This window comes from Nomascus leucogenys, chromosome 19, assembly GCF_006542625.1.
Source record: "Nomascus leucogenys isolate Asia chromosome 19, Asia_NLE_v1, whole genome shotgun sequence".
Taxonomy (NCBI): Eukaryota; Metazoa; Chordata; class Mammalia; order Primates; family Hylobatidae; genus Nomascus; species Nomascus leucogenys.
Window position 1 is genome coordinate 48,921,507 of NC_044399.1, and position 12,844 is coordinate 48,934,350.

The 12,844-nt window shown below is 44.8% G+C and overlaps 1 long non-coding RNA gene across 1 annotated transcript in view; it reads left to right on the forward strand.

Annotated features, from left to right (window-relative positions):
- Nucleotides 1-4,372: 4,372 nt before the first annotated feature.
- Nucleotides 4,373-12,844, forward strand: part of LOC105738616 — a 49,702-nt gene continuing 41,230 nt past the window's right edge. The window contains exon 1 of the long non-coding RNA XR_001114447.2: nt 4,373-4,493. This is a non-coding gene — a long non-coding RNA (uncharacterized LOC105738616). The remainder of the gene's footprint in view (nt 4,494-12,844) is intronic.

Below are 12,844 nucleotides of genomic sequence, written 5' to 3' on the forward strand. Positions count from 1 at the left end.
AGCAGGTTTTTGTCAATGAGGTCTCTCCATCTCTGTGCAGGCATGGTCAATACTTACACACCTAAAATCAATATCATCACGGCAGCCACCATTAAGAAAACCAAAGGACTCAGGTGTGGGAGTAGAGGTGAGAAGGGACCCCTCTTGGCTTATATTGAGTCAAGCATACTTCCATCCCAGGGGATCTGTTTCCTGTCCTTTCTGTCTGAGATGCTTTTGTCCGGGCATCCCCACAGTACACTCTCAGTTCATCTGCTCTGTGCTCAAGAATAACTGCTCAGTGAGGCCCTTAATGACTGCTCTATCTAAACCAGCACCTCCTGGCACTCCTGCTCTCCTGCCCTTCCTTAACTTCTCCCTGTGGCACTGTTCATTTGCTTGTTTGTTGGATTTCCTGCCTGCCATTTGGTGCCTCCCACAACCCCCATGTAAGTTTCATGAGGGTAGGATTTTGTCTCGTTTGCTGTCACACCATTAGTGCCTAGAATATTGTCTATGTGGCACATGGCAGGAGCTCTGGAAATGTGTTTTTGAGTGAAAGAATGAGGTTAGTCAGCACTATGCTGGGTGTTCTATACATGTTATTTAATACTCAAAACACTTCTGTGAGGTTGCCTTTTTTTTTTTTAATAGATGAGTGACAAAGCATTCTTAGGTTTTTTTGTTTTGTTGTGTTTTTAGAGATGGGGGGGTCTCACTCTGTCACTCAGGCTGGAGTGCAGCGGCTTGATCATAGCTCAAACTCATAGCTCATCACTGCAGCCTCAGACTCTTGAGCTCAAGTGGTCCTCCTGCTCAACCTCTGGCCTCCCAAAGAGGTGGGATTACATGTGTGAGCCACCACATGCAGCCAGCACCCTTGATTTAAAAAGCAACTTTAGGCCAGGCAAAGTGGCTTACACTTGTAATCCAGCACTTTGGGAAACTGAGGTGGATGGATCTTGAAGTTCGAGACCAGCCTGGCCAACGTGGCAAATCCCTGTCTTTACTAAAAATAACAAAAATTAGCTGGGTGTGGTCGGGCAAGCCTGTAATCTCAGCTACTCAGGAGGCTGAGGCAGGATAATTGCTTGATTGAACCCAGGAGATGGAAGTTGCAGTGAGCTGAGATCGTGCCACTGCATACCAGCCTTGGAGAAAGAGAGACTCCATCTCAAATAAAAATAAAAGCCACTTTAGCAATACAATTTTGTGACTTATATATGCTTTTTATCTGTTTATAATGATTACTATTGTTGAATCTCAAGAAAATCTTAAATTCTCTAGAGAAGAAATCTGAGTTTTAAGAATTCTCTTTGGATTTAGTTTAGGAGGAAAGACTGGCACTCTAAAGTGGATTGTCTTTAAAGAAGTATCTTGAGGGTAACTTTTAGCCAATTTGATTCAACTGAAGTTAGTAAATCTCAGATGGATAATCACCATGTGCTGGTGTAGGGAGAATTTATGGTCCTTATCTTCAAAGGCCTTATGAAGGCCTCATCTCTTCATACTGGGAAAATAATATGTAATCACTTTTCATTCATCCATTCATTGATTTATCAAGCATGACTTGTGCCCTTGAGGAATTCTGTTCCAGAAAGAGAGACAGCTTTGTTAAAATAAAAAAAAAGAGAAAGAAAGAAAAGAAAAGAAAAAACAAAACTGTGGATGACATGGTAGGTAACAGTAAAAGAGAATTCTGTATAAAATGCTGTGAGGGTTGTAGATCATAACCCAAGATGAAAAGGTTTATCATCCTTTTCATCTTGGGTTATGATCAGGGTTGCATATAAAATCCTTTGAGTCTTCCTGAAGTTACTTGCTTAACTATAGCGTGGTTAGGCAAACTTGGCACATCCCTACAACGAGCTACACACATCAGACCAGAAAGGATGGAGCCCATATAAATATATGAAAAGCAGATCTTCCCTGGTGGGCCTAAAATGAACCTTCACAGATATGTATCAGAAGGGGATTCACAGCCATGCTCTGTGAGATAGCAGAAACGATAACAACTTTGAAATCAGATGGAAAATGGGACTTAAAAATGCTTCTCATTTAGTTGCGTAATCTTGGACACAGTACTTGCTATCTCAGAGCCTCTCCAGCTCACAGGATTGCTGTGAAGCATGTCCCCAGCAGAGGCTGATATCTAGCGTGTGCTGCATAAATGTCATATAACAATAGCTGCCTTGATCTGCTAGCTTTGGGGTAAATTTTACATATGTCATTTAATCAACAAAACAACCTTCTAAGTATAATTGTTCATATTTTGCAGATGAAAAGACTGAGGGTAAGAGAAATCACGTAGCTATTAAGTGGTTTAGCTGAAATTCACCCCATTTTTATCCTCTTCCAAAGTTAGTGCTCTTAAGAATTGCATAAATGATTATATATTAAGTTCATTTTATTCTCCATATAGGCTGCTTAAGAATACAACAATATAAGATAAAAATATGTGTATATGAACTTATATTTATCAGTAAGTACTGGGGTATAAAATTGTCTTTCCCTCATTAAGCCCTAATGTTCCTTGACATGTTAACAATGCGTCATGATTTGATTTCTTGACAGTAGATGGCGCTGGTGATTGTCAAAAGAGACAGATTCTCCCACACCCCTCTCCATTCCTTAGCCATTGAAAAACAAAACAAAGAGCTGGTGGAAAAAAAAAAGCAAAAATGTTCATTGTAATGAAGGGTTGAAATTAAAAATTTGGAACTGTCATGTGATTAAGCAGAATGTGTATATGATCCACATACATTTTATTTGGAACTCTAGGGAAAATCTCCTGAGCTGTTTGTAAAATTTCATTCTCAGGATTAAAACAAAATATAGTAAAATTTGATTATCCAGACAAAAGATGGATTTATATTTCTCTATTAGACAGATTTTATTTCTGAACCTTAATTTTAGCAAGAGATGAATATTAAGACAACTATGAATTTAGTTGACAAAAAACTCACATATATCTGACTTCCAGAGTCCTGAAGGTGATATAGAGGAGTATGGTAGTCAAGATAAAAACAAAACAAATTATTATATGACCTTTGAGTACATCACTTAACGTCTCAGAACACAAGTTTTCTCATTTGTAAAACTGAAATATTTCTTGCCTAATTCACATGACAGTTGCAAGGATCAAATACAGTAAAGTAGTATAAACACCTTGAGAATTGGCATGTTCTTTCCAAATATGCTTTTTTTCATCTTTACCATACAATCAACCCAACCACCTATAGGTAAAATCACAACACAAGGAAAATTGGAATTCAGAATAAAATACTTGAGCATTAAATTTCCTCATTTGTCCAAAAGCATTTTAATAGGCTTTGGTGAATTAGATTCGTGCAAGAAAAGGGACTAATGCATTTTCAACCGTAAAAGGAGTGTTTAGCTTAATAATCAGCTACCCAAAAAATGAAACAGAAAAACACTTGAATCCAAAGCACCGAAGTGAACTGAAGCGGCCTCCACTGTCCTCCCCTAACTGTCCACATGGCCTGTCCTCTGTAGGAGTGTCCTTGTGTGTGTGTGGAGGTTGTGGACGCACATGCCTAGGGTTATAGATGCTCTACAGACTTAACTCAGTATAGTGAAGCTGCAGAGATGGTCATAGCCCTAAAGAAGCCTATCTGAGAGCTTTCCTTTCAGTTTTACAAGAGGCATAGATATTTATGCTGCTCTTCTTTTAACAAAAGACTCCCAAATATTTGCTGAAGATGTAGAGTATTGCCATTTCTGCTTCAAAAGCTCTGAGCCTCTCACGGCACCTGTTACTCCTGCCCCAAGAGCAGAACACACCCTCCACACCAGCAGCCCCAGGACTAGATTCCGCTTCTCAGTGACCCACTTCCATGCTCCACGATGTGCTCTGGGCTTTGGAGACCTAAAACATCGCAGCCACGGCATAACAGAGATGGGTCAGCTTCTAAAATCATAGTGGGCAGGTCTAGAACCCTGACCCTCTCTCCTGCTGTTACAGATTCTATTGGCCTCTGGAGATTCAGAGAAGTCCTTCCTCAGGAACCTCTGCCTGGCCTTCAGCAGGGCCACCATCATGTGAGATATTCACTTAGAGCCTTATCACATTTGTGGCTGTAGAGGTGTTTGCGTGACTTATGTAATTTATCCCACTAGACTAAGTTCACGGCGGATGGGGGATAAGTCTGGTTTTTTTTTTTTTTTTTCCTAATACTGTGTCCCCATGCTGGGCACAGACCTAGCACAGAGTAGGTGCTCGGCAGAGAGCTTTTGAATGAATGAATGATTGGCTGTAGTCTTCCTCGGAAAGGGCTGGCAGGCATGACAGTGTTAAACCAGCCACTAAGCGTCCAGGTTGACCAGGCTTCTCCCTACCTCCCAGGCCTTTCGAGCGGAGCCCGGAGCCCGGGGAGGACAGGCTGGCAGAGGAGGGAGGAGGGTTTCTGGCTGAGAGGGACTGCGGCTGGGGGCCTGCAGCCTATCCCTCTTCAAGCTCTCCAGAGCCGTTCCTGTGAAACCAGCCCCCACAAGTGAGTGTCTGCGGCCCCCTCCCTCCTCTTTCCCTTATTGCTCCCTGTGGGGATGGGGCTGGCACGGAGCTTGATCCTAAGTAAAAGTCTGTTCTAACAGGAAGCAAATAATGTTCCTCCCTTGACGGAGGTGTTTCCTTCTCAAAGAAGTTACAAAGGGCTCTTTTCAGAGAGAAAGGGGCCGGGAATAGTGTGTGGCCTCACTGCTGTCTGCCTTGGGTGGAGCCAGCACCTTCTGGAATCCAGGGGCTTCCTCTTCTAAAGAGGCACCGGGCCATGCACTGAAACGGGGTGGCCCAGCCTCTGGGAGCCCCAGTCCCCTTACCTGCTTGATACAAGCATCCTCTGCAAGTCCCCAGGGTCATTGCCAAAGCCCCTGTTTTCTTTTCCTGGCTTCCAGGACGCCACAGTCTGTGTTCTTCCTCCCGCCTTGCAGTTCCTTAGCTGGATTCTCTTCCTTGCTGTGATCTCTTCATCCCTGGTTCCCCAGCACTCTGTCCTGAGCCCCCTTCTCGAACCACACTCTCGTCTGAGTGAGCATATGGAGTTTCATGGCTGTACATTTCCTCCCTGTGCTGAGGAATCCCACACACTTAGTTCCAGTGCCCACCTCGCCCCCACCTCATCCAGGTCCTTACATCCCCCTGCAGACTGTCTCCACTCCACCTCATTAGTGTTTCCCACTCACTAGATCTAAAGCCAAACTCTTGATCCTGACTTCTCCACCCGCCAGCTTGCCTTTCTCTTCATCTTCCCCATCTCAGAGAGCGGCTCAGTCCCGAACTGTCTCTTTCCTTCACACCCTACATCTAACCCACAGCAAGGCTTCTCAGCTCTACCTTCAAAATCTACTCCTCATCTTTCTTCTTCCCACTGCCACTCAAACGCCCTTGGCCTAGAGGGATCAGAGCCATACTACCTGGCTCCTGAACCTCTGCAAGAGTCTCTGATCTTTCTGCTTCCGCTCCTGTCTTGCTAGAGACGATTCTCCTGACAGCAGCCGTGGTGATCTTTCCAACTACCAGACCACGTCACCTTGCTTAAAACCAGCTGGGGCTTCCCTCACACACAGCATGACACTCAAACTCCACACGACGATCTAACCAGCCTCACCAGCTGTGGCCCTGGCTTGTCCTTCTGACTTAGCTTCTGCCTCGGCTCAGGCCACACTGGCCTTCTTGGTATTCCTCAGCCCCCCAGCTTGTCACTGCCCAGCCTTTGCACTGTGTCCTCTCTCTGGAGTTCTTTCCCTCAGGTCTTCAGGTGGCCTTGCTCTCGGGCTTTCTGGAGAGACTTAAAAGCCACATCCACAGAGAGGCTGAGTTTTGCCACCTACCTAAGGTAGCCTCTCATCACTCTCCATCCCTTCATCTGGCTTTGCTTTTGATTGAGCACTTGTTACTACTTGTGTTCAGTTCTTAGATGAGAGTACAGGGAACTCTGGAGGGTTTAAGTAGAAGAAGGATTTATTTGTAGACTTTGACAGCTCCAGGAATGCTTGGGAAGGCTTAGTGGTTTATAGCCAAGAACAGTGCATGCATTGCACCAATTGGTGGGATCTCTGCTGCCCCAGCTGCCACTGGTTATGTCACCAATGCTACTGTCCCAGATACTAACACTGCTTCAACCCGCTGTCACCAGCACCCTTGGAATCCCCATCTTTCTGAAGCTGCTGCCATCACGTACGAGGGCTTTCTCAGTCTCTTTGTCCTTGAGTCATTGGTTCCTAACTCAAATTGTGGGCCAATGTGTCTGGCTGGTGGAGCCTTGGCCACAGGCCTTGGCTCCTTCTACAAGGGAGGCTGATAAAACCACTATCAGGCATTTTCGAATTCTATGTAATGGACCATGGGCTCTGCTTATCCACCAGATTCCATGAGGTAGGGAATCTCAGACATAGGATGGAGGTTCAGATTCTGGGCAACCAAAAAACAATGATAAGCATGTCCTTGACTAGCTGGCTTTCTAGTATACATTTACGTGTTTATGTGTCTATTGCCTAGCTACTCCATTAGAATGAAAGCTAGATGAGGTCAGCCACTTTGTCTTTTTCCCTCGGTATTCCCAAAGTCCAGAAGAGTGGCTGCACAGAAGTGACCCCTGATAACTACTGAATGAATATCAGATACTGTAATGAAGGTGTCGGCAATTAGAGAGATTAAACAGTCTCATTGTTGCTACCATTCCTTCTTTAGGTGGCTGATGCTCCTGTCCCTCTTCTGGTCTGATTGCTCCCTCTCCTGACCCCTAAGGTAAAAGCCAGCCAACTTGGCAGATATAGTTTGCCAGTAAAAGAGACAAGTAGACAGGGTCAGGTGCTCCAAGCCAGGAAAGGAAGCCAGTTAGTGACAAAGGAGAATCCCAGGGGACTTCAGGGAGGGAAGACATGGCTACCGAAGGGCACAGGGCCAGGGCATGTGCAAATTATATTGTTGAGACAGTGAGAATGCCCTACCTTGCCTGCCACTTCTTTGAGAAGAGAGTAGAGTTGCAGGAATGAAGGCTCCTTTTAACCATCCTGTGCCTTCAGACTCAGGAAGTCTGATGGAGGTAGTGGGGTTGGGGAAGGGAAACGGGGGAGGGAGTATAGTGGCTGGAGAGCTGGGGTCAGTAAACAGAGGGCATGGTGGAGAAAGTTCCCATTCTACCTCCTTAAGTTTTAGAAATCTGTTGTTTTCCAAGCCCAGTGACTCCCTCTGACATGTAGCCCGCAGTGGGGGAAGGTGTCTGAAGTGTCTGAAGTGTCTGAATGTGTGTGTGTGTGTGTGTGTGTGCGTGTGTGTGTGTGTGTGTGTGTGTGTTTAGGGTTGGGAGGAGAGCAAGTGAAAAGAAGGAAAGCATGCCAGGCTAGGTAGGGAGGAGGAGACAACACTCTCACTGCCAGGGGGTCACAGTGCTGTCCCGTTACTGCTCCAGGCTCTACTTCAAATGCTCAGTAGCTTTATCCTCTCTCTTTTAACATTCAGCCTTTAAGTATTTTGTATTAAGTATTTTGAACATGCATGTAATTGGGGATGGGAATGGCTGTCATGACTGTCTTGCTGCAGGTCTGGAGGCATTATATGTAGCAGGTGCATTATAAGAGCTCAGGCCACTTGCCCAGCCATCCTTACTGTCCTGGATGAGGGATCAGGGCCATGGGGTTAATGCTCTGATGGGATCTACTGACCAGCTTGTCCCTCCATCCATTCTCCACCCCTTGCCCAGCCTCACCCTTCCCCAGCCTCACCCTTCCCCCGCTAGAGTATAGGAATCATAGGAAAGGAACATCTGGTGTAGTTCCCAGCACCCTTCTCCCACCCCAGCTAGCCCTTGGCCACCTGGACTCCTGAGCCCAGCGGATCCCGGCAGGACTGGGGAGCAGGGACAGCTGGGATGTCCTATATGGAGTCTTTAAGAAAAAGGACTTGGGCATGTTGAACTCTAGCCATGGGGCTCGGGGAGAATCAGATGCAAAATTGTTGTCTTTTAATGGGAAAGAGAGAAAAATTGAGAGTGAAAAGCACTGTCTGGGCAGGACAGTCTGCAGGGGAGGGATGAGTGGAGGAGGGAGAAAAGGAGTGGGGAGTGAGGAAAGAAAAGCAAAGAGGACACATTGAGGGGAGACTCAGACTGAAATGCTGAACATTCTGTTTACAGATTCTAGAGAACTTCTAAGAAGAGGCACTGTGAGTTGGCTTAGCTGTGTTAAAAGATGACTAATTATAGTCATTTATGGAAACTGCTGCTTAGCATTTCTAGCTAATCATCACGCAGGCTGGATTACTCATGTCGTGAGTATCTGTCAGAACGTTTTTTGTTGAGAATTGTATTTGATTGCAACACCTGCTCATGAAGATCCACTTTATTCTCATGCAGCGTAGTTACCTACTCGGGACTAAAACAAAACAATCCAGAAAGAATGCTTTCTAAGAATAAAGAAAAACAAAACAAATGCCTGTAAGTATACCACATGATTTTCAAAAATGTGGTGTGAAGGTTGGTAAAAGAAGGTTAACAAAACGCTAAGAATATTTTAAAAATTGTTGAAGCTTCCCATACCCCTACTCCCTATCCTCACCACCATCCCACACACGCACACACACACGTGTGCACACACCCACCCACATACTGTCCTTTGAACATGAGATCCATGGCAGCTTCAGAAATTGTATCATCTAATCTGCAAATCTATTCATTATGGTGCTTTGCAGAAGAACAGAAATTGCTTTTCCCTTTTTACAAAAAAAAAAAAAGGATAAAAAGGCCAAAGTGTCTGTTACTAATGATATCTGGGTCACTCAGGAAGTCTGTATCATGTCAAGCAACATGGAGTTTGGATTAAAACAAAAGAAGGTTAGGTTAAATCCAAGCAAAAACATCTTGACTTTTAACTTAAAAACGTGTGTCATTCTGTGCATTAGATTCACGGTGTTGAAAAGTAACCATCCCAAATGCATTCTGTGGGTGCATGTAAATGCAAAACCCTTGGAGCATTTTGGAAAGAAGCAGGTCAACATGGCCCCGATGAGTGGCTCCGATGCACAGCCCCTACGTCTGCCACACCCATCTCTGTGTGAAGGTGATAAACCGGGGCAGTGCACCAGGGCTTCTGTGCCAACAGTTGGAATGCAGATAGAGAATTGCATACTTAGAAAAGGAAAGCAGATTTGAATCACTTAGTTCCTGTATAAATTCATCCACTTCTCTCCAGTAACATTTGGCGTAATCACTGGGGATCAGTCTTTACAGGCCTGTTGTTCAGATGAAGACATTACAGAACACAAAAGGCATGTCAAGTCCTCCAACACAGCAGCAGGCCCGAGAGAAAAACCAGACTCCGGAGTCAGAGTGGGAACAAACTACACTGTTTAAAATGTTACTTACTGTTTAAAAAAAGAGGAAAGAATCAGGAATCAGAAAATAAAAGGCAAGATTTAAAAAAAATGCATCAAACATTTTCTCCTTAAAAATGTTGCTTTTGGGCCAGGCGCGGTGGCTCACGCCTGTAATGCCAGCACTTTGGGAGGCCGAGGTGGGTGCATCACCTGAGGTCAGGAGTTTGAGACCAGACCGGCCAACATAGTGAAACTCCATCTCTACTAAAAATACAAAACATTAGCTGGGTGTGGTGGCAGATGCCTGTAATTCCAGCTACTCGGGAGGCTGAGGCAGCAGAATCTCTTGAACCCGGAAGCTGGAGGTTGCAGTGAGCCGAGATTGTGCCATTGCACTCCAGCCTGGGTGACAGAGTGAGACTCCATCTCAAAAAAAAAAAAAAAAAAAAAGAGAAAAAAAAGTTACTTTCATGTGAAGTTATGATTTGGCCCTTAGTACCTTCCCCACCAATAACCTGGTTACTGGGTAAGAACAGAATAATAAACTTAGAAGCCATCTATTGCAATCTCCTCTGCTATTTGCCTCCCCTCTTTGTGCCCCAACGTGTTGTCATCCTGCTTCTGCCTCAATACTTTAAATGGCAGCAAGCTTCTTGCCTGTTGGAGCAACCCATTGGTCTTTAGATCATGCAATTGAGAAATGAAGCACCCTGTTACCATGTCACCCTCTACAGAGTCCTAGTGTTGAACGCTGGAGACACAAAAGACGGGTCCAAGTTCTCTTCCATGTGCAAGTTCTCGCTCATTAAGAAACCTCAATCATGTGTCTTTTAAAACTGCCCTTGTGTCCTCCAGTCTATGAACACCCTGGACTCACAATGTCAGGTTCCAGCATCATCCTTGCTGCCATCTCTGTGCTGGCTTACATTTCTCTTAAGTGTGGAACTGGCAACAGAACTCATGGTATGACCTGAGGTTTGGCTAGGTTTTGCAGCTATCCGTTATGCTTTTGGCCACCTATTAACTTTTGTTTTTTGTGTGTTTGTTGGGATGGAATCTCACTTTGTCACCCAGGCTGGAGTGCAGTATTGAGATCATAGGTTACTGGAGTCTCAACCTCCCAGGCTCAAGTGATCCTCCTGCCTCAGCCTCAGGAGTAAGCTGGGACTACAGGTGTGCCACCATGCTCAGCTAAGTTTTTAAAAATTTTTTGTAGAGATGTGGTCTCAATCTGTTGCCCAGGCTAGTCCTGAACTCCTGGGCTCAAGTAACCCTCCTGCTTCAGCCTCCTAAAGTGTTGGAGTTACAAGCATGAGCCACTGTGCCTGGCCCCTATCAACTTATGAACACTCCCACCCCTCCCCTGGCATCATGAGCTTGCTTGCTCCTAAGGAAGAAGTCAAAACTTGTTCTCTGGGCCATTCTTGCAGCTGAGGTTTGGGCATACGTTCCAGACACCCTGATCGCATACAACTATGTAAGACTCTGATTTGGAATCTATGGACATGAAGCCGCAGGCCTGGGCTGCCGACATTCTGGTGAGGGTAGGTGCAGCAGTGACAGCCAGCATTTCAGAGACAGAGGGGTTATGTCCTTCAAGGAGGTCCCTGAGACCAGAGTTTGAGAGATAAGCTACAGTACTGTGTGGAAGAATAATGAGCTCCCAAAGATGTCCACGTCCCAATCGTTGGAACCTGAATATGAATACATTAACTCACATGGCAGAGGGGATTTTGCAGATGGGATCAAGTTAAGGATTTTGAGATGGAGAGATGGTCTTGGATTATCTAGGTGAGCTCGAGGTAATCACAAGATTCCTTATAAGGGAAGATGTGGGAGGTTCAGAATCAGAGAAGGTGATGTGATGATGGAAGCAGAGAGAGAGGAAGACACATGGCAATGAAAGCAGAAGTAAGAGAGAAAGATTTGAAGCCACACAGCTGGCTGTGAAGATGGCGGAGGGGGCCATGAGCCAAGGATGCAGGTGGCCTCTAGCAGCTGGAAAAGGCAAGGAAAATCACACTCCCCTAGAACCTCTAGAAAGGAAAGCAACCCTGCCACACCTTGATTTTAGCCCAGCAAGGCCCATTTTGAACTTCTGACCTCCAGAACTGTAACAGAATATAGGGTATTGTTTTAATCTCCTAAGTGTGTGTTAATTTGTTATAACTGCAGCAGGAAATGCATACCTGGGCACCAGTTCCAAAGCCCAGTGAAGGCAGCAGGAGGGTCTCCACTAAGAGTAGTTCCATGTAATTCTGGCCCTTCTTTTAACCCCGACACTTCCAAAACTGATTATCTGGCTCTCCCAAAGACTCTATAAATTCCCTCAGATCACTTAGCAAGTTCATTTTCTTCTAAAACTGACTTGAATACATAGGTTCTGTGGCTTGTAACAAAGAGCTCCAGTAATTCCTGCCCCAGGGCTCCTCTATCTTTTCCATTTTATTTCTGAATTGTCTCTCAAATCCATCTTCGCTGCTCTATCACCTCTTCCTTGTTTCAGGTCCTTGCTATTTCTTGCCTAGACTATTTTCATGCCTTCTTATTTTTCCTGTCCCTTATGTCTTCTTGTTCTAGCCCTTCCTTCACATTCCTGCCATATTGTTATATTTCAAAACTTAGCCAGAGTGCTTCATTGCCTTATTGGAAACATGTTGATGGTGTCCCATTGCCAACGGGATGAAGATCAAAGTGTCTACATGGCATGGAAGGACCCTAACCACCTTGCATGAACCTGCTTAGACAATCACCAAGAGCAAAGGATTTGATGCTAGTGACATGTGATGAGTTCTAGGGCCATGGGTAAATCCCTGAGTCACAGGGAGCATCATCTGTACAGCAGTGACAATGATACTTTTTTTCATTTGTAAAGTGATGATTTAAAAAAAAATCCTACCTCATGGTATCTTCATGAAAATGAAACAAGATAATGAATGAAAAACACACTTGTCTGTCCAGTGCTTGATATATAATAGATATACATGTGCGTGAATGTGGGTGTGTGTTTATCATGAATTACCACTCCCCATCTTGCATCACCAAATATGTCTCATATCAGCCCTGCATTTTTATGCCAGTAGGTCTTTAACCTCAAAGCCCTTTCCTCCTTCTCTTTGGCTTGGCAAACTCTTACAAGTTTGAGCTCAAATACCATCTTTTCATGGAGACTTTTCTGACTCCCTCAATCAAGGGGGTCAGTGCTTTCTGGGTGCCTCTCTGGTGGCAATTATCTGACTCTATTGCAATGACTTGCTTACAAAGTCACCCCCTTCATTGAGGTTCTTTTTCATTTTGAAATCTGCAAGGTCTGGCATGGTGCTTACAAGCCAGGAGAACCTAAATAAATGTCAGACGAACAAATGAATGAAGTAATGGAGAAAAGGGAAGGGTGTAACTGCCACCCACTCCTTCTGGCAAGTGAGGCTTGGTTGAAAGTACCAAAGTTCAAACCTTAAGCTTCACATGATTGGAGAGCAAATCTATGTAAGTGTTCTAAGTAGGCTTTAAAGAAAATTACTTTAAGAAAGTTGA